Consider the following 27,305-nt stretch of genomic DNA (forward strand, 5'->3'; position numbering starts at 1 on the left):
CAGTCCACTGCTCCCTCCTCCCTTGCTTGTCTGTGGGCTCCCTCTGTCACAGTGGGTAGTCCGCTCCCACCGCCCACATCCATTCTCCTGGTTGCGCAGTGCCCAGTCCACGCGGCAGTTCCAGAGCTGTCCCCTCTTCCACCTCGAGAAGCAGCTCCTTGGCTGGAGGACGGTGCTGTGAACTGGTCCTCACACCGTTAGCCTATGGCCTCTGCTCATCTCCGAAGTTACGAGGGCCACCGCCTCACCCCCACCCTTTTCATGAAGCTCCTTCACACACTTGTGACGGCTCTTTCTCAGTCTGTTTTCCACCTGGGATCCCCAAACTCCCGTGTGAGTTTTTAAGTTGTGTGCATGAAGGTTCACTCTGTGCTGTGAGGTCCTGTGTTCCCAAACACCCAGGGTCATGTATCCACCATCCAAGCGTCACTGCCTAAAGCTCCCTGGTGCTTTGAGCATTCCAACCTCCCAGCTCATGAACATCCTTGAGCCACTGAGAGCAACCTGTCTACCAACACTGTTATATTTCTACACTTTGGCCTCTTCCAGAATGTCCTATCAATTGAATCAACACCACGTAGCCTCTCACTTCTCAATATCCAGCTCAGACCCATGCCGGTAGGGTCGCTGACTCCTTTTCATCACCGAGTGGCATCCCACCATACTCATGACCAGTTGGTGTACCCATTCACCTACCGAAGCCCAGCGTCATTGCTTCCCACTGGGGTGACTGTGAATAAGGGTGCTTCATATGCAGCTTTTTGTATGGATATCATTTTTTAAATCTGTTGAAAACTACCCAGAAGCACAATTACTGGATCATTCAGTAAGGCTGTTTAGTGTTATCCAAGACTTTGAACGGTCTTCCAAGGCGGCTGTGCCATTTCGCATTCCCACCCGCAGTGAATGAGAGCTCCTGCTGCTCCATATCCTTGCCAGAAATTGGTATAAAACCATTTTCACGTGTCAGTCATTCTTTTTTTTAAAAGGATTTTATTTATTTGAAACAGAGAGTATGTAAGAGCAAGAGAGAGTATGAGGGGCAGAGGGAGAGGGAGAAGCAGAGTCCCTCTGAGCTGGGAGCCCCATGAGGGACTTGATCCAGGACCCTGCGATCATGACCTGAGCCAAAGGCAGATGCTCAACCAACTGAGCCACCCAGGTGCCCCCATTCCAGTCGTTCTGACAAGCTCTGGTCACATCTCAATGCCGTGGCCCCGTATAGTGACAGGTGATGTCCGGAATCCGTGCATCCTCACTCAAGGTCTGTGTATTGCTTTTAGGGCAACGGCCAACCAGATCCATTGTCTATTTTTTAATCGAGCTGCTTGCTCTTTATTATTGAGTTGTGAGAGTTCTTTGTATATTCTGGATGCACGGCCTTTACCAGGAAAGTGATTTACAAATATTTTTTCCACATCTGTGGCTAGAGATTGCTCAATTTTACTAATTTTCCAAGGACCCAGTTTTTCATTTTGTTGATTTTATTTATTGTGTACCTGTTTTCAATGTTGTTGACTCTTGGCCTAATTGTTATGATGTACTCTGTCCCGCTTGCACGAGCCCTAAATTGTTCGTCTTACTCCATTTCCCACAGCGGAAGTTCAGATGACCAGCTTTAGATCCTCGTTTTCTCATATGTGCATTTCCATGCCGTACATTCCCCTTCACCAACTGCATTAGCTGCATTTCACAAATTTTGATAAGTTGAATTTTCCAGAGCTTTAGCCCCCATAAAGGAAGCAGACACACTTCCCAGCACTACACCAATACCCAATACCAAAACCAGGTAAGATATTATAAGAAATGTATTTTCTCTCAAGACTTCTTCTTTGGTCTATAGGGTTTTTTTTTTAATTTTTTTTTAATTTATTTATGATAGTCACAGAGAGAGAGAGAGAGAGAGGCAGAGACACAGGCAGAGGGAGAAGCAGGCTCCATGCACCGGGAGCCCGACGTGGGATTCGATCCCGGGTCTCCAGGATCGCACCCTGGGCGAAAGGCAGGCGCCAAACCGCTGCGCCACCCAGGGATCCCGGGTTTTTTTTTTTTTTTAAATGTGTTGTTTAAATTAGCAAATATGTGAAGATTTTTCAGCTATCTTTCTGCTCTTTATTTCTAGTTTAATTTCATTATGGCCTGAAAACATACTTTGTATGGATCTATTCCTTTAAAATATGTGAAAGCAGGGGCTCCTGGGTGGCTCAGGTGGCTTGAGCCTCAGATTCTTGATTTCCACTCAGATCTCTGGGTCATGAGAGCCAGGCCCAGGTCAGGCTCCACATTCAGTGGGGCGTCTGCTTGGGATTCTCTGTCTCCTGCTGCTTCTGCACACCGCCCAACTCTGTGCAAGCTCTGTCTCTCTTAAATGAATGAATGAATGAATGAATGAATGAATGAATGAATAATATTCTCAAAAAAAGTGAGAGGTTCTGGCCACACGGCCCGTCCTTTCAGACAGGATGTATAGTAGGGTCGCGGCCAGGGTCTGCGGGGCTGGAGGTTCAGGCTCAGATCTGAGCCCCACGCCCCGAGCTGTGCACACCTCCTGCCGCTCATCGGCGCTGGTGCAGCAATGTCCTTCCCCGCCCATGGCTCTGGGCCCCCGTCACATGGGCCACGCTGTTGCCATCAGGACAACAGGTGCTTAGGAAGGCGCCAGGGGCAGAGCACGTACCCCGTGCATTTTGGCTGCCGTGTGCTGTAAATAGCCAGATAATAGCTATAGATAATAGCTAGAGATAGATAATAGATAATAGCTAGAGATAGATAAATACCAAAAAAAGGAACTAGAAGAAGAAAGAAAAGGAAAGAAAGAAGAAAGAAGAAGAAAGAAATAGAAAGAAAGAAAGAAAGAAAGAAAGAAAGGAAGGAAGAAATAAGAAATTGATAAATTGCATCATATACAAAAATAAAGTTAACCACGGTCCTAAATGTACAGCCTGAAACATCACACTTCCACAAGAAAATATAAGAAAATGTCTATTTTATGTTGGACTAAGATTTCTCAGATACAACATAAATATGATCCATAAACACAAAAAAATGATAAATTAATCTTCATGAAAATGTACAACTTCTGTTCTTATAAAGAATAAAAAGACAAGCCACAGACGGAAAGACAATATTTTCAAAATACGTCTCAGCAAACCACCAAAACTAAGGAAGCAAACCAAGAAAGAAAGAAAAAGACAGGAGTTCCACCAGTCAGAGAGCAAACAGGAGAGGGGTGAAGAATTTCCCAAGACCGAGTCTTGGGAAAGGGGCTTGTCTGTCCACGGAGCAGGAGAGATGCCTGCGAGACCGACAGTATTCGCCACAACACCTGCTGTGATTTGAGTGTATTAGGAGGAGATTTTTCCACTCAAGGATGAATTTCTGATGGTGTGATGGTTAATCTGATGTGTCAGGTCGCCTGGAGTGTGGTCTCAGAGAGCCGGTCAAACACTTTTCTGGCTGCTCCTCTGAGGGTGGCTTTGGGTGAGATTAACATTTAAATCAGGCGGGATCCCTGGGTGGCGCAGCGGTTTAGTGCCTGCCTTTGGCCCAGGGCTCCATCCTGGAGACCCGGGATCGAATCCCACGTCGGGCTCCTGGTGCATGGAGCCTGCTTCTCCCTCTGCCTATGTCTCTGCCTCTCTCTCTCTCTCTGTAACTATCATAAATAAATAAAAATTAAAAAAAAATTAATCAGGCAATTTTGAGTAAAGCAAGTCACCCTCCATAATGTGGGTGGGCCTCGTCCAATCAGGTGAAGGCCTGCCTAGAACAAAGGCTGACTCCCCTGAGCAAGGGAGAAGTCTGCTCTTCCTGGGCCTCCAGCTGCCGGCCTCCCCCCGGCAGATTTTGGAGTCACCAAGTCTCCAGCATCGTGTGAGCCAACTCCTTAAAGTAGATCTATTTACACACTTACCTCCAGTTGGCTCTGTTTCTCCCTGACTCACACGGCTGGCTTTCCAGACCGCGAGGGGTCTGTTGGCCAGCGACACCCGCACTGTTAAGCCAGAGTCACACGCGGACCTGTTGATTAGGCCTCATCCTGCTTCACGAACCATAATTTCCAGAAATGAAAACTTGTGCGAGCCTGGAAATGGCAAGAGAGCCTCCCAGGTTCCCGAGCTGCACCTGGTGCTTACGTGTTAGGAAACACCCTCGCTGGCCATCGGTCTGATTCTGCGGCAGAGCCGTGTCTGCACCGCGGGTGGGAGGAGGCTTGAGTTTGTGCATGGGGAGGAATGCGAGGGGGCGCCAATCTGTCCCTTCCACGCAGGAACGCGGACAGAACCGGAGCTTGGAAACCAAGAAGTTGCAGCAGATACTCATTCTTCAGATACAAGGACGTGGAGAACAGACAAGCATCTCAAAGCGTCCAGAGTGGCTGCATCTGGGGCCTAAGAGTTTGGGGTGGGCAGGGACCGAGCAGTGATCATGGCTTCCCTTCAAAGTCCAGAGCTTTTGTCCTACAAATTATAAAGTTACAGCTTATAACCTCTTGGTGTCAGTTTATTAAAAAAAAAAAAAAAAATCAGTCGACCGGATATCTGAAACCACCACATGGAGACAGTGTGCTGGGCTCAGCGGTAGACAGGAGAAGTAAGAAGAGAATTAATGTCCTCAAAAAGCTTCAGAAGATTTAACCATTTTCAACCAGAGCAGTCAAATATCTGAACCATGTAATAAACAGTATCAAACAACTGAAAACGATACAAAAAATAAATAAAAAAAGAATGTGTAACTGGATTGTCTCTGGTCTTCCCAAGACACCACAAACTTAACAAATGCATTTAGGTTTTACTAAAAACCAAAGCAAAATCACCTAAGTCCAGAAAACACTTTTCGTTTCATTTCTTTTCTTTTCTATTGTCTTCACCAATTTCTATGAACCAAATCCATTGTGAAATGAGAGTAGCAAGTATCTCAGAGGAAATAGTTGCTTAACTGTTGGAGGTTAATGTGTGTGAAATTAATCTGGACCTGAATTTTGATGTGATATTTGTATGGAAAGGAGAGTTATTTTTTAAGGTATTGGAGCCTAGAGCTGTACTGGGTAAACTATCATATGAATAAAATGAAAGCATATATATACCTGCTGAAAAAAAAAACAATACAAAACAAACCAAAAGTGCATTGTTTGTTAGAATTTTAGGCTCATTAGGAGAAAAGATGACAATGCTTCAGACTGGAACGTTTCCCTCCATTTTGCATCCATCCACAGGACTACACTGAACACAGCTACAACCTCGTGTGACACATCTCTGCTAGAGAGGAAAATGTAGCTTGGTATCTCGATCACACAGATATTAAAACAAGTGCATTTTCCTCTCTTTAAACTGATGATGACCTATGGCTAATCCACAAGCCATTTTGTCTGGGTGACAAAAACTAAAACCCTATCAATCATGCATGAAAAGCTATTTATTTTGCTTAAAGCCAGTCAAGTATTAAAGATATGAAACACAATAATACATCTAGATTTCTTCAGTCTAGAAAAATATATCATTATTTGGATGACAGTTCTAGCATACTCGGTACCGCACAAAGGCTTTCTCTACAATGGATAAAATTACAAATAACCATAAGGAAATTAAGATTATTTTCAAAAAGAAAATAACACACAGCAGTAAACGGAAAGAGGAAAACTCACTTAGATAGAGGATGTGCTGGTACTTAAGACCAAAATGACAACTTGTTTCAGAAAAGCACAACCTTTCCTGGAATTAAGACCAGGGAGAAACCGGCCCCGGGATCTCACAGGAAGATCTGACCTATTTTCCGGAGCGGCAACCTGAGCACATTCTTAATAATACAGAGATGCATGTTATAAGGCCACTTCTTTAAACATCCTTAAGTGCACGTCATTAGCACAAACACTGGGAAGTCCATTCCGCCTTAGAAAACAAAAGCAATAAAAAATAAATTTATTATTAAAAAAAAAGAAGACAGAAAAGAAAACAAAAGCAAGGCAGGGAGGGCAAGGGGCTCTCCTGCGAGGTGCTAAGGCAAGGGGGAGTGGAAGCACAGGAGGAAGGGAAGGCCAGGACCGTGCGCTCTGGCCTGCAGGGCAACCGCTGCACAGAGGCCCAGAGGCCGGAGCCCCTCGCAGCTCCCGAGCACTGGGCCGCAGGAGGAGCAGGGCGGCCGCTGCTCCAGGGAGGCTGCGGGGCCAGAGGCAGGCGGGAGCCGGAGAGAGGGATTTCCATCCCCTTGCGGACGAGCCCCGAGAATGAACTCTAATGGGGTCCAAATCCCTTGCCAAGAAAGTAAGGTGGAAACTTCAGCCAACACACGAGGATCTGAGAACCCGACCTTCTGGACCACTGACACCTCTGTTCACTTCCACCAGGAACGTTCATCAAGTCGCAGTTAGGAAACACCCATTTCAGCAAGAAAACACTTGTCAGGAAGCGACCAAAGAACATTGAAATTACCCACTTAATTGGGAAATATTTCCTAGACACTGACAAGATAGCTTCGTGGAAGATATACACTTATCTCTGTGGGCACCTTAATAAGTTGTCAGTTTATTTTTTTTTTTTTTATTTTTTTTTAAATTTTTTTTATTTATTTATGATAGGCACACAGTGAGAGAGAGAGAGGCAGAGACACAGGCAGAGGGAGAAGCAGGCTCCATGCACCGGGAGCCCGACGTGGGATTCGATTCCGGGTCTCCAGGATCGCGCCCTGGGCCAAAGGCAGGCGCCAAACCGCTGCGCCACCCAGGGATCCCAAGTTGTCAGTTTAAACCAGTAACATATAAAAGGAAATTTTCTAGAAATAATAAATAACCTTGGTTTTAGATGAATTGATGTGACTTCTGTCTTTCCACATAGAAGTGATAATTTAGCAGGGCTATATGTCTGTTCGATCCTACTTGTTCACAATTAAACCGTGGCAAATGATCACGAGATATTAATTCTATTCTACCCTGGATATTGTCTGCAGATGGAGAAATGGGAAAAGACAGAAGAAACAGAGTCCTGAGCTCATGCAACACTGAGGCAATAACATAGGACAACCTCTCGCTCCTTAACATAAGCAAGCCGAGGTTTAAAGAAGATATGTTTTCCTCCATTTTGGCTCGAGAGTTATTTCTGGTATAAATATATATTTTTTACAACAAAAAAAGAGCCTATAAGCACTATTTTTCTTAAAATGGGCCACATTAAAAAAAAAGATAGAAAGGGAAAAAATACTGCTAACCATCGGGGTAAGAGAAGAAATGAGAGGGGAAGACCAATAAGCAGTGGGCGAGTCATGGTGACAGTGAGCCTGAGGCCAGCAGGAATAAAGTGACCAACAAGTTTTACCAAGAACACTCCACAGACATCACACGATGGTCACTCAACACAGAGGAAAATATCTCAATGCATCCATGAGAATAAGGTACCCATTTCAGTGGTAGAACAGAAAACGGTATTTACCCTACAGACATTCATAAGGAATAAACACTGAGGAAGATGACGAACCTTTTTTTTTTTTAAGTAGACTCCATGTCCAGCACCCAGCATGGAACCCAATGTGGGGTTTGAACTCAAGACCCTGAGATCAAGAGCAGAAAGCAAGAGTCTGAGGCTTAATCCAGTGAGCCCCCCAGACACCCTGATGATGATCTTTTAATACAGAAAGTGAAAGTAATGATGACAACTTAGCCAAAGGAACACAGTTCTTTCAAACGGACAATCAAGTGACAATTCCAGGAGTTAAGCTCATACTCTTCTGATAGGAAAATTTTGAATCTCTTTAGATGAATGTAATTCAGAATATTTATAAACTGTATTATCCTCTCATTTAAAGGTAACCTAAGGTTTTGGGGTGCCTGCATGGCTCAGTCAGTGAAGTGTCTCCCTTCAGCTCAGGTCATGATCCCAGGGTCCTGGGATCCAGCCCCACTTTGAGCTCCCTGCTCAGCGGGGAGCCTGCTTCTCCCTCTCCCTCTCTCTCTGCCCCTCTTCCCTGGTATACTCTCTCTCTCTGATTAACAAAATATTTCAATAAATAAATGTCAGTGAAGTTTCAAATCAACCCAAATTACTGTTAGCAAAGTTGCAAAGACAACTGCATGTGCACATTGGTATGCTTTTTTCTAGGAATGTTTAGGTTTGGGATACTTTCATGTTTTCAGAAAAAGAGTTATGTTTCCATCTAAACCGAAAAGCAGGGAACAATGATCCTTTCATAAAATTTTAACATTGCAATACAAGCATTTCTGAAAAACGAGAGAAAGGAAAGGAGACAAGCAAGACCCCCAAACCCTATAGGGTATCACGTCTGGTCGTCTGGTTCCTAACGGTTTACAGCAAACCAGAACCAAGTAGCAGAGCTGCCAGGATGTCTACTGCACAGTGGGTCTAGGTAACACCTGGTATGGATAAAAATGGGGGGGGGGGGCAAGATTTTACTTATCAATAAGACCAAAGATACTATGAAAGGAAGATGACAAATCACAAATCCCAAGTGTCTGGTAAAAAGGAGACAGAGCCAGCATCCATGAAAAGAGCTCAGGGATCTGAAACAGGCCTAGGGAAAGCCCATTCACCTGAACAAAAGCCCTGACCAATCCTGGGCTCGCCCTGGGGCCTAAAGACTCCCCATGTCAACCACCACACACTCTCTGAGTTTTACACCCTGAGTTGATGCCTCCCAAATTCTTCACTGAGGAAATACTAAGGTTTTTATCGAGGTTGTTATTCATTAATTAACAACTTGAAAGAAACAGGTACATTTCCCATGTTATGAAATTATTTAGGTCTTAGACTCTCTGGCCCGTGGATCCAATTTAAAATCTTCTAGTGGAAAAGGTGGTTGGGGCGTTAAAGCCCCCCTGAGATGCTGTCAGGGCAGAGAACTTTGCTGGCCCCTGGACACCACAAACTCGGATTTCCAGTGAGCCTTTTCCCCTCCTGCTATTTAGTCACTCAGAGCCCAGCTGACCTCCACACGGGGAACTAGGAATCCATCTCCTTCTATTAGAATATGCGCCTGACTCCCACACGAGAGAAACGTAGCAGGGCTGTTTCAGCGGTGGTCATTGTGCGGAGGCTCATTTTCTCGATTCCTATGAGCAAACTCATAAAGATACTTTGGCTTACTATATTACAAACAGAATTACTCCTTTAAAATAAGAAAGACTTTAGAATGAACTTGCAAATTAATTGGAGTCTATTATTTTGGAATGTGAATCGAATGTGGTCATATTTAGTTCTTTATATTTAAGTGTACAAGACTTCAGAAATACAGGAGTGTACTTAGTACCTTAAAGTAAGTTCATACAAATTTAGGGACAAAAACAAAAACAAAAACAAAAACATGTTCTTACGCGAGCCGTCATTTCAGGTGTTCTTGAAGTCAAACATATATATTTGAAATGATCTAACTTTCTGTCTAATGACAGTCATGCAGACAAAATTTACTGGTTCATCAAACTATAGTGCAAGTATATGAATTTATTTGTAATAAATTATCATTTTTGCATTTATCAGTCAAAACACAAGGCCTAAACACTTGCAACCAAAATGAATTATTAATTTAATTGTCACAAAACATGAGAGACACCTAAGTCTGGGAAACGAACAAGGGGTAGTGGAAGGGGAGATGGGTGGGGGGTTGGGTGACTGGGTGATGGGCACTGAGGGGGGCACTTGGCGGGATGAGCACTGGGTGTTATGCCATATGTTGCAAATTGAACTCCAATAAAGAAAATTGTCACAGCCTATTTGGCTAAGTTCTATTACTATTTGTTTTCATATGCAATGCATAAGAATCAAATTGAAAACCTAAAAATGTAAACCGATTACTTTGTCCTGGAGAAATTAAAATACAGCAAGCTGACAAAATTAGAGCCAAGGCATTAATGTTTTAAATAGGTAAAAAAAAAAAAAACAATACCTTAATATAAAGAACAGTTGTGCCCAAAGGGAAGGTTCAACCTGCTGATGAAGAGTTCCTTTGTTTCCAGATACCATGAAAAGGCCTCAATTCCCTCTCTGAGGTAGGAAGGAGGGTGGAATGGGAGCCCTTTGGCACTGGCTTTGCTACTTGACTGTGACTCTCCCCAGCTAAGCAGGTCTACTGGGAGAGGACACTGCTGTGGGGCTCTGGGCCTTCCGACTTGGTATTCTTGTGCAGAGAGAGGGAGCGCCCCAGAAACAGGTGTCCTAAACCAGAAGGCTTCTGAAACACAGAGATCTTTGAAATAACAATTCAATGGAAGATGCTCAGTTGAGAGGAACTCAACAGCCTGGACTACATGGGGGTCAGGACCCAGAAGATGGTGTATTTTCCCTCTTGAGGTTCCTTTCCTGATTTAGTAGCAAAACCAGATTAATGCCAGAGAAAAAGCCTAGCACCTCTCAAAGGGTAGAAAGACATGCTATGCTTCTCTTGCCTCAGTGTGGCCTCCCTCTACGTGTTAAGGGAGGAAATGAGTGGACACCAGCAAGTGTCCCTGGCGGATACAGAAAAGGTCATGGGAACCAAACAGTACATGTGGGCTCTTCCCCCTCCTGTCATAATACACAAGAGGTGTCTACTGTATTTAAGTCCTTGGAGGATAAAAATATGTATCAGGTAATGAATTATTCATTGTATAAAATGATGTGAAAACTTATTTAACCTTTTTAAATTCCTAAATAAGGGTTTCCTGAGTGGCGCACTGGTTTGGCGCCTGCCTTTGGCCTAGGGCGCGATCCTGGAGACCTGGGATCAAGTCCCACGTCTGGCTCCTGGTGCATGGAGCCTGCTTCTCCCTCTGCCTGTGTCTCTGCCTCTCTCTCTCTCTCTCTCTCTTTTATTTAGCATAAATAAATAAAAAAGATATATATATATATATACATTTTAAAAATTCCTAAATAAAAAGCAAAATGATACATTTGAGTTCAAAACATATACTAGTTACACAGGAGGGGAAGGATTTTCTTTTCAGAAATCATCTGATCTGTTTTCATTCAAAATTTATTTGGGGAACAAAATATACGAAGTACCTATATGTAAAGATTCTCAAGGGGGAGATCATTAGTACAAGAAAGGACAACGGATTAGAGTCAGAAATAAACAATTCTAATATTCATTAATAAAAAACACTGAATAATACAAAAAAAAAAAAACACTGAGTAAGTCACTACACATTCCTCAATCTCAGTCCTTAGATCTAAAAACCTGGAATACTGCTGCACTGCTAATAACACCTCAGAGTGATTACTGAGATCATGCATGTGAAAGCAACAAAAACACAGCATTACAAATGTTTTGCTTCCACTTCCTTATAGACTCATGAAACAAAACTTTGACAAGTTCCAAATTAGAATTTAAGTGATAAAGAATATGTTGAATTTGAAGAATAATGCGTTCAGGATATGTTAAATACATAGAGTTTGGCTCCAATTAAATATAATGCTGCAGAGAGAAGCACCAGACATCAAAATATAAGGAGTAGGCATACATAACGCTCAGTACTTTGACAAATAGTCACGTCCAAACTAACGTGCTAGAGAAAATACTAGGCCTGCAATAGAAGAGTCAAGCCAAACTGCTTGTAAACACAGAAAATATTGGTAAGAGCATTTTACATTTTTTAAAAAGGCAATGAAACATTTGTAAATAAGGAAGAGGTCCTTGGAGGTCCTAAGCTGCAGACTTGTACAACAAACTGCATCATTACTGACAACTTTTTTTTTTTTTTCATTACTGACAACTTAAAAAAGTACTAAAAACCTAAAGTTTCCAGGAGTGTCTACAGAGTGTCAGATACCATCCCAGAGGATCCGGGGGTAAATATCCTCTGTCTTTGAAAGAAAGAGAGAGGAATTTTCACTAGCTCTGAGTTGTACATTTTGTAGATTCAAAAAGTTTAGAAGTCGCCATACTCACCTGAGAGCTGACATTGCTCTATCTCTGCTCAGCTAATAGAACTCAGTCCATGTGGTGAAGCTAATTATGATACGGTAGCAGGAGAGAAAAAAAAAAAAGCAAAAGCCTGGCAGTTGAGGACATAATCACTGTGGTGTCATTTCTCATGACAGGGCAACCATAGTATTACTTGGGGGAAGACCCAAGATGTATTTCTTTTGTAGTGTCAGCAATGCTTAATTCTACACTGAGAATCTGAAAATACTGTTTAAAATACAGGAAGAAATACACAAAGTTTACTTTTACATCATTATTTTAACTCAAACACATGTGCAGAGGTCAATCCCCTCCGAATAAACTTTTCTACTGTTTCAACTTTATTTCACAATTTCATAAATTCAAAGTTCTTCAAATTGTTGCAAATATTTTTAGAACAGAATTTTCAGAATTAGAAGGACATTAAATGTTTGTGGCAGAGTGGCCTGAAACGTCCTATTCAAGGACGGAGCACCACAAACGCAAGACATGAGGAACTGGGCAGCTCCCGTGGCTCAGCGGTTTAGGCCACCTTCAGCCCAGGGCCTGATCCTGGAGACCTGGGTCCAGTCCCGCCACCGGCTGCCTGCAGGGAGCCTGCTTCTCCCTCTGCCTGTGTCTCTGCCTCTCTCTCTGTGTCTATCATGAATAAGTAAATAAAATAAAAAAACATGATGAACTGATTTGATAAGCATTCTAGAAGTGACATCATTAAACGAGGCCTAAAATGCAAATATAATTCTATTTGTTACATTTTTTAAAATGACCGAAAATTACCTTTCTTGTGGGGTGCCAACTCCATGATTGTCTAGTAGAGGTGTACGTAAGTGCTAATTCATTACAAAAGCAACCGTACAGACAGAAATAAGCATAATCATAGAACTAAAACTTGACTCTCTGCTAAAAACATGTGCATGAAGTATTTAAAAACAGGCATTTGGGGATCCCTGGGTGGCGCAGCGGTTTAGCGCCTGCCTTTGACCCAGGGCGCGGTCCTGGAGACCCGGGATCGAATCCCACGTCGGGCTCCCGGTGCATGGAGCCTGCTTCTCCCTCTGCCTGTGTCTCTGCCTCTCTCTCTCTCTCACTGTGTGACTATCATAAAAAAATAAAAAAAAATAAAATAAAAAATAAAAATAAAAACAGGCATTTGTGGATACGACACGAAAATGCACATTCCGGGGGTGCTCCTGGTGAACAAGAAGCTGGTCTATAGATCCAAGGCCCTGTCATACCTAAAAAAGAATGTGGCAGTGACAGCAGTGGCTTCAGCCCGCTCAAGTCCTCTAGTTTCCTGTAATTAGAAAACCCGACAGCCCACAGCGAGGAGCGAAGGTTAAAGCCCAAAGTGGCCAAGCAGCAGCGCGCGCCCCGGGCTCCCCCGCCGGGCGCCCCGCCCAGGCCAGGCCCCCGCGGCCCGCGCTCGGGGCTCCAACGGCCTTAACGGAAGGAGGCGCGGGGGGCAGAGGCGCATCAGTCTGGGGGTGACCCGAGCGGGCGGGCGTTGGGGAAGCCGCGGCCTGGACCGGGACCCACAGGGGCGGCTCCACGCTGGGGCAGGGCTCTGACCCGCACTCGGCCTGCGGTAAGCAGCGCCCCACTGCGCGATGGGGGGCTGAGGGCGGCCCGCGGGGGGCGGGACCTGAGGCCGGGCGGGGTGGGGGGGGGCGGGCAGGGGCCCTGGAGCTGGGAGGTGGGGAGGGGGGGGCTTGGGCCAAGGAGCCTGGGGGGCCGGGAGGGACCCCCAGCGGGGAGGGCGGGACCTGAGCCCGGAGGGGTCGCGGGGGGCAGGCAGGGGCCCGGGATGCTGGGGGGGGGGCGCGGCGGGGGAGGCCCCGGGTCGCCCCTGGGCTGGCTGCAGCGGGACTGGCCAGGCCGGGTTCCCCGCTCACCCCCACCGCTGCTCCGCGCCCCGCTGTCCAGGTCCCGAGGTAGGGCCCTAAGGAACGTGCTAAGGCCCCTGATATTACCTGAACCCTCATGGACTCTATGATTGTGGCCACAAAATTAAAATTCTTTCCATCTTCTAAATTTCTACAAGTTTAGCAGACAATGGCGAGAATTTTTGTAAGACATACGAATTGTAGATTTAAAAAGATGTGAGTATAACATGGATTATTTATAGGATAAGTTATAATTTGCGTAATTTCATCTGGATACGTTCTAAGAAATTAACTTACATAATTTAAAAGACACTGGCTTTCATATTTGTAATATTGAGTATAATGGTTTTGAGCTTGTACCTTGTGAAAGATTTAAGAATTAAGCATAAACTCTTATCACTTGAGTATTGTTATTTTCAAAGTGCATTGATCAGCGCCTGAACCACAAAATATATAGGTTAAAATAACTGGTTTTATTCTCCCTAGGTAACCTTTCTAAACATCATAGTTGATAACGTGTTCTTACTAGCATGGTGTTAGACAAGATAATGATTTGAAGGTCCTTGTAGCTTGAAGAACAGGTTATCTGGTCTGTGTATTCTTACTGTCTATATAGTAAGGAAGAATTATATTTATTTTTAAGTTATCACTGGTATTAAAATACGTATTTTTTGGACAAACGAATCAAAACAGAATTTTATTCTTTTTAATAATAAATTTATTTTTTATTGGTGTTCAATTTGCCAACATACAGAATAACACCCAGTGCTCATCCCATCAAGTGCCCCCCTCAGTGCCCACCACCCAGTCACCCCCACCCCCCCCCGCCCACCTCCCCTTCCACCACCGCTAGTTTGTTTCCCAGAGTTATGAGTCTTCCATGTTCTATCTCCCTTTCTGATATTTCCTACCTGTTTCTTCTCCCTTCCCCTCTATTCCCTTTCACTATTATTTATATTCCCCAAATGAATGAGACCATATAATGTTTGTCCGTCTCTGATTGACTTACTTCACTCAGCATCATTCCCTCCAGGTCCATCCACCTCGAAGCAAATGGGTATTTGTCGTTTCTAATGGCTGAGGAATATTCCATTGCATACATAGACCACAGCTTCTTTATCCATCATCTTTCGATGGACACCGAGGCCCCTTCCACAGTTTGGCTATTGTGGACATTGCTGCTGGAAACATCGGGGTGCAGGTGTCCCGGTGTTTCATTGCATCTGTATCTTTGGGGTAAATCCCCAGCAGTGCAATTGCTGGGTCGTAGGGCAGATCTCAAAATAGAATTTTAAGTCTTCCGGTGGAATTTATGTAACATATTCAAATAAAATAAAATCACAGGTTCTAGGGAGTGTTTTTCATCCCTCTAAACCTCAGTCCCCTAACTCTGTTCCTTCACTTCTGGCTTCTGCTTCTGGAACATATCAAGCTAGCATAATTGGTAGGGTGGAGAAAAGAGACAAATACTCTTTTTGTGAATCAGAGTTGGTTCATAAGAAGTATGCCGTCTTTACAACTGCTTATGGGCAGGGACTATTGAAACGGCTCCCCTCCACACATTTGTCAGATAGAGAAGGGTAGTTACTATCTCCTATGTCTAAATATTTACGAGGTATAAATGTATAGAAAACTCTTAAATAAAATATTTTTATCCTTCAAAAAAGGCTATAATGAGATATTACTACATATCATCTTTAGGACCAAATCAGAATGGATGACAATATCTAGCAGTGCACAGATGGAGAGCAACTGGGTCTGTCAGGCATTGATGGTAGGAATGTGATTTAGAGGAAAACTTGCAATCTCTTATGAAGTTAAAAATATACTTCCCATACCATCCAGCAATTGCTTTCTAGGTATTTACTCAGGAGAAATGACTACTGATATATTCAGTAGTATGGATGATGATCATAAACAGTCTCCACGCCGTATACTTGTTATGCAGATTAAATGACTTAATATATGTAACAAGTTTATAGCAGTGCATAACACATGAACACAATTTAAGTACTACCTGTTTGCTTTTTTTATTCTTTTTATTGGACATTAGCACAAGTTTTCATTGGAAACTTTCTAGTAGTACTTATAAGAATGAATAACATGGAAGGAAATGGAAAAATTTTCGTGGGCGGAGCAGAACTAGAGAATGTATATTATAAGATGTAAGAAGCACTAAAGTTAGAATTTTTTTCTCTCTTGTTCACCGATATAGGCCAAGAATCCCAAATAGAGTCTGGCATAGAGAAGTCAATAGATGCTTGTTGAACTGAATCAGCATGGACATGAAGATACAATTCCCGCATGTCCAACACATATGAAAATTAAACATTCCATTACATGTGAACATCTACAGCTCAACATGTAATGCACATGGGAATAGAATTTGAAATTGTTTCATGAACTACTGTCCCAAACTTGAAAAATGAAATCTGCATGAAGTAGATAATTTGCAAGTAGGAAAAAAGGCTACAAAAGGCCTTGATGATAAGTCAAAGTCATCTGATAAGACTAAAAGAAGATGGCAATAATTTACCTTAGTTGAGAAAAAATGGGAGGAAATGGAAAAACTCTAAGGAAACAAGTTTTTGTTGATCAGGGAATTCCTTAGTTCTACTCTATGAGGAACGGTTCACACTGAACCTTGCACAGTTAAACTTGACCAAATTTCGTTTCATCTTCCTCCCTTCCTTTTTGCTAGTCTGTATGGTTAAAAGATGACCAATATGAATGGAAGTTCACGAAATGATTATCATGAAAACTAAACTTTTAATTCTGCCTTGGGCCTCCATATATAGCTGGCTCTAAAGTCTTAGGAACACCTTTTTACATGAGCAGAATGGCTTTACATAATGGCCCCAGATGCTTCATTACAAACGAGATAATGTACCTTCTTCAACACCTCAAGCTGAGCATCCCTGACTGCTCCTCAGTGAGTGAGCCACTTATGTCAGTTAATGGGCAAGGGACTAGAGCAAGTTGCTACTATCATGTGATTCTGTTTAGTTTCCTGTGATACTTCCTATGAAAAGGAACTTTACCGCATTGTTCTACCTTTTCTATTCTCCCATGAGTCTGTTTTTCCTGAGACACATATTCTTACTCTTTAGGTTATCATGAACTATTGGTAAGACTATGGATGATTTGCAAGATTGACTTACACACTGAACTCAGCTTGATTTTGTAAACAGCTAATGCAAAGAGAGATACTCTGGCTCTAAGCAATTCTCTATTAATAAATAAATAAAATCAACTTAAGGATCACCTGGGTGGCTCAGTCTTTTAAGCTTCCAGGTCTTGATTTCTGCTCATGATCTCTGGGTCCTGGGATTGAGCTGCGGAACAGGCTCTGTGCTCAGAAAGGATTCCACATGGGATTCTCTCTCCCTCTCCCTCTGTTCACCAACTCCCATCGCTCATGCTCTCTCTCTCTCTCTCTCTCTGAAATAAATAAATAAATAAATAAATAAATAAATAAATAAATAAGTCAGATATATATAAAATAAAATAAACAATTTTTTCTCAGTTTTTTTTTCTAGCTATTGATCGTCTAATCTCTCTTTTTTCAAATAAACAATGTTCATTGTAAAGGAGACATTTCTGCAATTGTAAAAACATGTTCATAATACTATGTACATAACCAATAATGAAATTAATATGTAGTATTCCATTGACAGATTGGTCAGTTCGTTTGTTTATGTTTAGGTAGTTATCCTCATCAGTAGGAATTCTAAGATAAAAGTCAATCTCCTTAAAATCTTTGCAGTATGAACTATGATAAAAAAGTGAAATTTATATATATATATATGTATATATATATATATATATATACACATGCACATATATGTAAAGATTCTGCTTTTATATTTCTACAAGCTTTACAATGTCATTTTGAGTGAACTTAATCATTATTTTTTAATGATTTCACCATATAATTAGGGAAAAAAATGACTCACAGCACAGTATATTAATTTTGCAGTTTAAACCAGCTTTGGAATTGGGCATTTCCACTCATATTCAAATTAATAATCATAAAATCATAATGTAGATTTTGTTGCCTTTTGTGTTACATTTGCCTGTTAGAGCAGAAAAGTTACATAAATACTGATGCTTTTTTTTTTTTTAAGTTTGGCTTTTGGGGACATGATATTGTGTGGATGTAGGTGGTCTTTTTTTCTTTTTTAAGCTACATAGAGGAGAGAAATGAACAGGTTAGAAAAGAAATAGGAGTTGCTTTTTAAACAAATTACAGACCAGAGATAAACCACATACCCAATTCCTTAATCTGTCCCATTTCCTATTTATATTAATTGAAGAAAAAATACTGGCTTTGTAGTAAGATGCATTCTTCCAAGTAACACTCAGAAAAAGAAAAAGGCTAGTTCCACATTGTAATTACTTAGCATTCTTTTTCATTTTTGCTTGAACAAGGTGGAAAACGTCAGTAGGTCTGCTCATGCAAAAGAAAAGAAGTATAAAATATCAAACATGCATTCATTAGAGATTATTATAGAAAAAAGTATTTAACTTTAGGGAGGAAACACTTAACCTGATACACATTAAGTTCTCCTCTCTTCTCCTCTAAGAAAATGAGAATAATTAAGGAGAATGATTATAGGTGCTGCTAATTGGTACCAAGTTTAAGGACAGCATTTATGACACTTTTGTTTTTATTGATGATAACTCCATAACATAATCATACTTACTCGTATCACCATTGACAAAACTATCGTCTTGAGAATGCTAAGCAAAGCAAATGGCTGTACCTTTGAATATATTACAAAAAACAAGTACTTTTGTGTGCCTTAGTTGATCTTCATGCCATTAGATGTAGCTGAGTGCCACGTTTTTCCACTTGGAATAAATGTTAACCCTGACTGCTTCCTAGACTTGGTAGCATTTGGTGGACGCCGGTGCATTTTTCTGCAATGCGTTATACACTTGCTGGAGTGTATAGAGGGAATTTATTTTTTTATTTTTTTAAAGACTCCATTTATTTATTCATGAGACACAGAGAGAGAGGCAGAGACACAGGCAGAGGGAGAAGCAGGCTCCCTAAGGGGAGGCCCATCCAGAACTCGATCCCAGGCCCTGGGATCACAGGACCATGACCCGAGTCAAAAGCAGATGGTCATCCATGAGCCACTTAGGTGCTCCTATAGAGGGACTCTAAAAGAAATATAAATGGTCTGTATGTTGGTAAATTGAACACCGATAAAAAATAAATTTATTATAAAAAAAGGGCACACAGCAAGTGAATAAAGATTTGTTCAAGAAAATCTATTTTTAAAAAAGAAATGTAAATGGTGAGTTGATTTCTTAATTTCTAAGAATTCTTGACCTCAAATTCTTTAATCACTTTTTATTTTCTGAAGGACTTTTAAAATTTAAGAAAATTTTTGAACAGCTCTTCTTTTAATGCTATTTTTCCCTTGAACTCTTCGCTCTTTTAAAAGAACATGTACATATGCATGTGTGTATACATGTATTAATTCATATCACGTTAGTTTTCAAAAAGTTTTTCTTCTCTTTCCATAACTGCCATCATTTTTATGAGAAAAAAAGCATCTTTAAATGGTGTGTTCCTACTCTCTAGTCAGTTACCTTGCCCAAGTCCTGAAACCTTAACTGAGGGATCCCTGGGTGGCTCAGCGGTTGGGTGGCTGCCTTTGGACCAGGGAGTGATCCTGGGGTCCTGGGATCGAGTCCCGGGATCAAGTTCCGGGTCAGGCTCCCTGAGGGAGCCTGCTTCTCCCTCTGCCTGTGTCTCTGCCTCTCTCTCTCTCTCTCTCTCTCTCTGTGTGTGTATCTCCTGAATAAATAAATAAAATTCTTTTTTTAAAAAAAGAAACCTTTACTGATTGTTGAATTGAATAATGGGAACTTGCTGGCAGCATGGCAACTGACTGTGCTTAACCCAGAAACAAATTCCAAAGAACAGAAAAAAAAAGAAAAACAATGAATTTGGATATATGTGGTGATACAGAGAATGAATAATGTACTGCACACACACACACACACACATAAACAAACGCACAAAAAAAAATTTCTTGAGAATTCTATGCCACTTCTCCAAAACAGAGATGATAGGCATATGAGGTATAATGCAACAGCTGATGACAAGAATGATATTTAAATATATACATTTTATTACTAAAACAGTAAATTATTAAAGAAATGAAAATTGAAACAGCACTAATAACACTAATTATTTTGCCTATCATGTGGGGGGGGAAGATAAATACTACACAATGCTGGCAAGAGTATGGAGAAAGTAGTGCTCTGATTTTCTGCAATAATGAGTGCTAATTGGTAAAACTTTTTGGAAATTAATTTTAAAATACATGTTGAAGTTCAAATATTGCATAACCTTTGACTCAGCGATACTATGTTTATAAATGTACCATGTGTGTACTAACACAAGTCATACAAAAATGTATGCACAGAAGTATTTGCTGAGTGAGTGTTGAGCTCTAGAATCAGACAGACCTGAGTTGCAATTACCACTTCATTACTTTCTTTTTTTAAATATATATATATATATATATATATATTTTTTTTTTTATTGGAGTTTGATATGCCAACATATAGTATGACACCCAGTGCTCCTCCCATCAAGTGCCCCCCTCAGTGCCCATCACCCCATGCCCCCCCCCACCTCCCCTTCCACTTTCCCTTGTTCCTTTCCAGAGTTAGGTGTCTCTCATGTTCTGTCTCCCTCTCTGACATTTCCCACTCATTTTCTCTCCTTTCCCCTTTATTCCCTTTCACTATTTTTTTATATTCCCCAAATAATGAGACCATATAATGTTTGTCCTTCACTGACTGACTTATTTCACTCAGCATAATACCCTCCAGGTCCATCCACGTCGAAGCAAATGGTGGGTATTTGTCGTTTCTAATGGCATTACTTTCTAGATATGTGAGCTTAGGCAAGTTATATAGCATGTCTAGATTTCACTGTCCTTTGAGAATTAAATGAAATGATGTCTATAAAGTGTGTAAGAAAGTGTTTGGCACCTCATAAGTACTTGAGAGATGTTTATTAGTCTTTGTAATGAAGATAATATTGTTATAAATATTATGTAGCATCATTTATAATAGTTAAGGTCTCAAAACAAGCCCCTTATTCAACTGGGATATCGGTTAAATAAACTTAGGTTCATTGAATAGAATACAACAGAATCCCCCAAAAGAAGAAGATCAATCTATGTGGAAGTAGAGGCAAGAAATACTTTGAAAAACAAAGTTTTAGTATTAATAGTATTATTCTATGTGTGTGAAAAGACACTAATATATTTTGACTAGTCTGTATCAACAGAAAGAGGGAAAAGAATATGAACCAACATATTAATAGTGGTTATCTCTGGGAAGTGGAATAATGAGCCATTTTTATTTTTCTCTATTATATTTTTTGAGATATTTAATGTTTTTTAAGGTCATTCTTTATTATCTGCTAAAGTCAAAAAATTTATCAGAAAAAATTAATCCTGCTTTTCTGGCAGTAAGGATATAGACCAGAATATGCCATCTAAAAAAAAAAAAAAAAGAATATGTCATCTATCTCTATGTATGGAGATATAGATATAGTGATGTAGATATAGATATAGCTGCATACCATATCTATCTATAGATAGAGATAGATGACATATTCTGGTCTGTAGATGGATATAGTATGTGATTGTATCTTTATATCTCCATACATAGAGATAGATGCCATATTCTGGTCTGTAACCTTAATAAAAAATATAAGATACACATATAAGATATTAATGGTAAGTAGGTATCACGTAGCCTGATATGTTCTTTATTTGAAAGTTAGAGAGAACTATGGAAACTCATTAACACTTTTTGTGGTATCAGTACTTAAAAAAGAAACCCTAGAAATGGAAGGAACCTCAATACTTCTCTGAGTCCAGCATCGCACCAAGAGCACAAATTCACTGAAAGCCATCTCCACTAACTTCATCTGATTTGGAGGATAATAAACTACGAACTCCAAAAATAAAATATCGCTGTTAGAATGTTATTCCTTAGATTGATTAGAATGTGCTTTCTCATAAAATCCCTGCCATCATTTCTATTTTTGTTTCATAAACTGAATGAGGCTCTTTATAAACTTTCTTTAGATGATAGCTTTTTAAATAGTTTCAGGTTGGATACACACAATTTTTTCATTTAAAATTTTCCCCAGTTCTTCTTACTTTTCTGTGTATCAGAGGATTTCCAGACTCATTACCTTCTTGGTGCTCATATCTGAATGTCCTCAGAACCACTTCTTCTCCTTTAGAGTCTGACTGATGCCATTCCAAAGTCAGGATAACCTTTCAAAGGGAATAGTCAGCTTGGTGATCCAGCTGTTTATTAGTCCTAGGAATATCAGGCTTGATGTTCTCTAAGTATCAAGGCAGACAAAAGTTTCTTTACTATTTTCTAGTTTCAAGCCTATTTTATTATTTTGGAATTTGTATTTTTATGAAATATAATAATTTACAAATTATTTTAACAAGCTTTATATATCCTTTATAAATTTTGCAAATTTTTAAGGTGATCTGGATCCAAATATTTGCCCTCTTAAGTAATGTGGGAAGCTCATTTGAGTACAATTAATGTGTTAGGAACTATGAAATAGCAACGCATTGAAAGAGTCAAGAACAGACCACATTCCTTTCATTTTAATTTAACATCATCATGAAAAGTAAATTAAGGGTTGACTGGATTTTTAAAATTATGTATTACATACATACACACAAATGCATGCACACACACACACACACACACACACACATTGAAATGTACTTTGGAGCAAAAAGGGACATTAGCGTAGTGATGACTTGTAGGGCAATGACCAGAACATTAGCCTTATATGGGATCCTAAGTTCCCTTAATAAATAATCAAGCCTAGAATATTGTTGTGAAGTTCCACTTACGAGGCACATAGTGTTCAAATTCAACTTGACATTTGATATTCTATGTCACCACTATGAAAGTTCTTGTATTTTTTCAAAATGCTTTGACAGGGAGTCAATTTACAATTGAGATGAAGGATTATCAATGTTGCTTGCTTTTATAAAGATGTAGTGGGAGGAGACATGTAAAATATCAAAACATTTAGTTGGATGTGAGAACTTACCTTGGTGTATTTTCAAAAGTTCTCTTTTATTTTGTACAGCTTTGTCTGCCCTATATCCAAGCTCATCCCTTCTCTAATAATTTTATTTTAAAAAATATGGCAGATGGGATGCCTGGGTGGCTGAGCGGTTGAGCCACTGCCTTTGGCTCAGGTCGTGATCCCTGAGTCCAGGGATCGAGTCCCACGTCGGGCTCCCTCTGTGGAGCCTGCTTCTCCCTCTCCCTGTGTCTTTGCCTCTCTGTGTGTGTGTCTCTCATGAATAAATAAATAAAATATTTTTAAAAATATGACAGAGAAGTTTTAAGATTTGGGGTTTGACAAGGGGTGAAGCCGTTAATGCAGGGAGGTGCTGCCAAAACTCAGCTGACAAGGGACCTGGGACACTAACCTTTCCCACTAGGTCCTTGTATTGATCCAAATTTTTTTGAAAATTTATCCTCTAAGATTATTTCTTTATTGGATAGTTTGTTTAAGAGACAGGCAGAGAGCAGGGAGCGGAAGAGGGAGACACAGGCTCCTCAAGCACACTATGCCCCAAGCGCAGAGCCTGCCAGGGGCGGGATCTCAGGATGCTGAGACCATGACCTGAGCCACAACCGAGTCAGATGCTAAGTGACTGAGCCGCAGGCATCAAGCCCCCGTGTTCCTGCTGTGGGCACTCCTGCCCTCCACCCGCCCCCCGCAGCCACTGAGAGCTCGGGCTTTGGCCTGCGCTCCAACTCCCAGGTGGTCTGGAGGCTACAGTGCAGGCTGCACGGCCCCTCTGTCCCACCTCAGGCTGAAAGGGCCTCATCCCTGAGAAGGAATCGGATCTGCCCGACCACCCCCAGCCGGAGGGAGCGGCTGCAGCAGGAGGTAGAAGAACTGGTGCCTGCCTTGCTGTGCTTGGACCATTTTTGAATTTATGGAAACATATATTGAATTTGGCACCACCGAAGAGGTCCTGGACCTGCTGTTTGCAAAGTGAGCACCCTGACCCTCCACAGCCCAGGGGATGGGCCACCTACTGGTTGGGAGTCTTGGGAATGTTCCTGAACTTCCCAGCCCCTCGGGCTGCTCCTCCGACTGGAGCAGAGTCACACGGGGCCTAGGGGGTCCTGTAGGGCAGCCCCCGGGGGCCTGGCCTGTGGCAATTCGGCTAGAGGGGCTGTGATTGTGCTCATCAGCCGTCATTCTTTCCCCATGACGAAGCCTGTGCCATGTCCCCACCATCACCAGGGTTTGAGCTGGCCTGTTTTCCCATGGAAAGGGAGGTTTGAGAGTCCATCTGGGGTCTGTGTCCTGGGGCAACCAGAGTAGGGGACCCCGGGGACACTGGGATGCCCAGGCCCACTCGGATGTCGGCCATGGGCCTGGCCAGAGCCCTTTCATTCCTCAAGCATTCAGGAGGACCCAGCAGGTGCAGGCGCTTCTCCAGGGGCTGCCCGTGGTCCCACCCACAGTTCGGATGGCCCCCCAGGGCTCCGGACTAGTCAAGGGTCAGAGGGTGACAGCACCTATGAGGAGAGGTCGTGTCCACAGGAACTTTAATGTGATGTCCCCCGCCCTCCTCTAGATATGGATGCAACAAATATCTGAATGATGACATCGTGGGATCCCCGGAGCAGTGCAAAGTGTGAGTGAGCTCTGGCTCATGCAGGAGGGCCTTCCTTCTCCCAAGAGGGCAGCGAGGGGGCTGTGGCCTGGAGGGGCTGCTGGACCCTCACCCCACACATCTGCAATTCCTGTGACAGGGTAAGGTTTAATGGGTCCTTTGAGAAAAGAGGAAATGAGAGCTGTGGATGGGGTGCGGGCTTTGTGGGAGAGCACTGGGAGCCCTAATGAAGTCCTTCTTCACACCTGCCCTTTTCAAAGCCCTCTGTCTCCCCCCACCTGGGACCCAGAGCAGAGGGTGTGGGGAGCATCGCACTCACTAATCTGGTGGCACCTGGACCCAGGTGCACAGCAGGTGCTCAGGAGAGCCAGTGAGGGCTCACGGACCAGACGGCCCCTGCCCTTTGGGAGATTACAGTCAGTGGAAGGACAATCCCTGGGGGCCCCTCGTGAGTGAGGCAGCACAGAGCCACAGGAGGGAAGGCGGCAGTACCGGGCAGCTCCTGGCAAGGCCTGGCAAGACACAGAGCCCAAGCCCTCCCCACTTGGACATTCCCAGAGCGACAGTGTGTGCAGTGAGGGCAATGACAGGCCAGACGCCCCCCTTCCCCGGACGCCTGCCAGTGGATTCAAGGGGCAAGTGGGCAGGGAGCCAGGCTGAGGAGGGAGTCACGCTTCCCCAGGGAAGACAGTGATGGTCACACCACTAGTCATGGGCTCCCATGCACAGAGGCTTCGTGCCAGCCCCTCCTCAGTGAGCAGGCCTGTGGCAGGCAGGACCGCCAGGTGGCAGGTGGACAAGGGGCAGCACTGGCCTCCGACAGCCCTGAGCGGAAGGCCTGGGGCCCCATTCCTGCAGGGCTTCCCCGGGACACCTTGGTGTGAGGGAGCCCTGTCTTCTGACGCCTCTGCCCACCTGTCCCTCCCCAGGGCCATCTCCTGCATCGTGGACATTTGGCTGGAGTATATCAGGAGGATTTTCATCAGCCACCAGAATTTCTCTCCCTGAGGAAGCTGCTGGAATTCATGGGGCTCAACATGCCAGGCTCAGACCTGGAAAACTGGGCCCAGCGTTACCTGGAACGATTCAGCTACCTGGAGCTCGTGGAATTAGACGATGAGGATGAGGAGGACTGGGGGTGGCCGAGCTTGGGACAGGGTGGGCCACACAGACCCAACCTCCGTGAAGCTGGGCCAGGAGCAGTGGGTAGGCTCACACCCCATCCCCACGGGCTGCAGTCTGGGGATACCTCCTAGGGCTTCTGCACTCACACACGCTGAGCGGTGGGAAGAGTGTCCTTGATTTGGGAGGGATGTGGAAAGTCCGTCCTGGTGATGATACTTTGTCTTCTTGGGTCTACAGCTTCGGCCCCGGAGCAACACCCTAACCCACCTCAGGAGCCCACCCCAGCTCCGACTGTGTGGCCTGCAGCACCTTCAGGGCCTGAGGTGACCGAGCCAGTCCCGGCTGCTGGAGGTGAGGGCTTGGCCCAAGCTGAGATGCCGGCTGCTGAGTTCAAGTCAATGCACATGGTTTTGGCACCTATGATTCCCCACCCTGATGAGAAGCCACCTGCACCCTCAGCCACCCGGTGGAGGAGTAGGCCCTGGCGCCTGCAGTCAGGGTCCCCAAAGTGCCAGGGCCGCCACCTGCCTCTGGAGCAACTGGTTTTGACCCCTGAGCAACCCCCTGAACCACCTCAGGAGCCACCTCAGCTCCTACCGCAGGGCTCGTGATAGCTGCAGCCCAACGGAGGCTTCCCTCCCCATCATTGCGCTGTTTCCATATTTTGTTTTTCTTTAACCTCTATAATGGCTTATGAATTTTATTTGTAATAAAAGATAAGTTAACGGCAGAAAATTTACTCTGATGCTTTTAAATTATACATCGTGGTACTTTAGGTCCATTCAGTGTCACAGGCCCCAGAGCCCAGGGCACTGGGGGACACAGCCCAAGATCTGGTGCTCCCCCCAGGACAGGCAGAGGCCGGGAGGGCACAGGAAAGCAAGGACGCTCCTATCACTGGGCGGCCCTAAGCTGGTCGAATCGGCGCCCCCCATCCCCGGAGCATCCAGGCCCCTGCGGCCTGGGAGCTGTGGTAGTTACTGTGGGAGCTGACTCCAGGGCTGGACAGCTGGCCGCCACCAGTGTGGCTGTTCCTCCTGGTGTCCCCTGTGCCTGGGACTGAGCAGGGGCCTCACTGGATAAACAGCACCCACTGAGCCTGGCACCTGGCAGGGGGCGGGGCAGCTCCCCCAGCAGCACACACCTGAGAATCAGCACAGCAGGCCCCTACCCCCAGAAGACCAGCTGGAAGGACAGGGGAAGCCAAGTATTGACCAAGCAGCACTGGAAAGTTCTAGGAGAAGTTGAGGGATTTACAGTATATAGAATCAGAGGATACTCCCCCCTTGTTTTTTCTTTCCTGTTTGTTTCTGTTGTTTCCCCACCCCCTTTTTTTATTCTTTTTTCTTTTTTCTTTTTTTTCTCTTCTGCTCCTTTTTCCAGTATAATTTGTTTTTGTGTACTCCACACTGAGCAAAATGACTAGAAGGAACAACTCACCTCAAAAGAAAGAATCAGAAACATTCCTCTCTCCCACAGAGTTACAACCTCTGGATTACAATTCAATGTCAGAAACCCAATACAGAAGCACTATTATAAAGCTACTGGTGACTCTAGAAAAAAAGCATAAAGGACTCAAATTAATAAAATCATGAGTGAGAAAAGAGAGATCACCACCAACACCAAAGAAATACAAACGATTTAAAAAACTTATTATGAGCAGCTATACGCCAATAAATTATGCAATCTA

At 43.2% G+C, this 27,305-nt stretch overlaps 1 long non-coding RNA gene across 1 annotated transcript; it reads left to right on the top strand.

The window, feature by feature from the left end:
• Window positions 1-23,684: 23,684 nt before the first annotated feature.
• On the top strand, window positions 23,685-26,340 carry LOC140599638 (uncharacterized). The gene is made up of 4 exons (XR_012002502.1): window positions 23,685-23,859; window positions 24,452-24,630; window positions 25,420-25,696; window positions 25,853-26,340. It is a non-coding gene; the product is annotated as an uncharacterized lncRNA (long non-coding RNA).
• Window positions 26,341-27,305: the final 965 nt, after the last annotated feature.

This window comes from Vulpes vulpes, chromosome 7 (genome assembly GCF_048418805.1).
Source record: "Vulpes vulpes isolate BD-2025 chromosome 7, VulVul3, whole genome shotgun sequence".
NCBI classification, from domain to species: Eukaryota; Metazoa; Chordata; class Mammalia; order Carnivora; family Canidae; genus Vulpes; species Vulpes vulpes.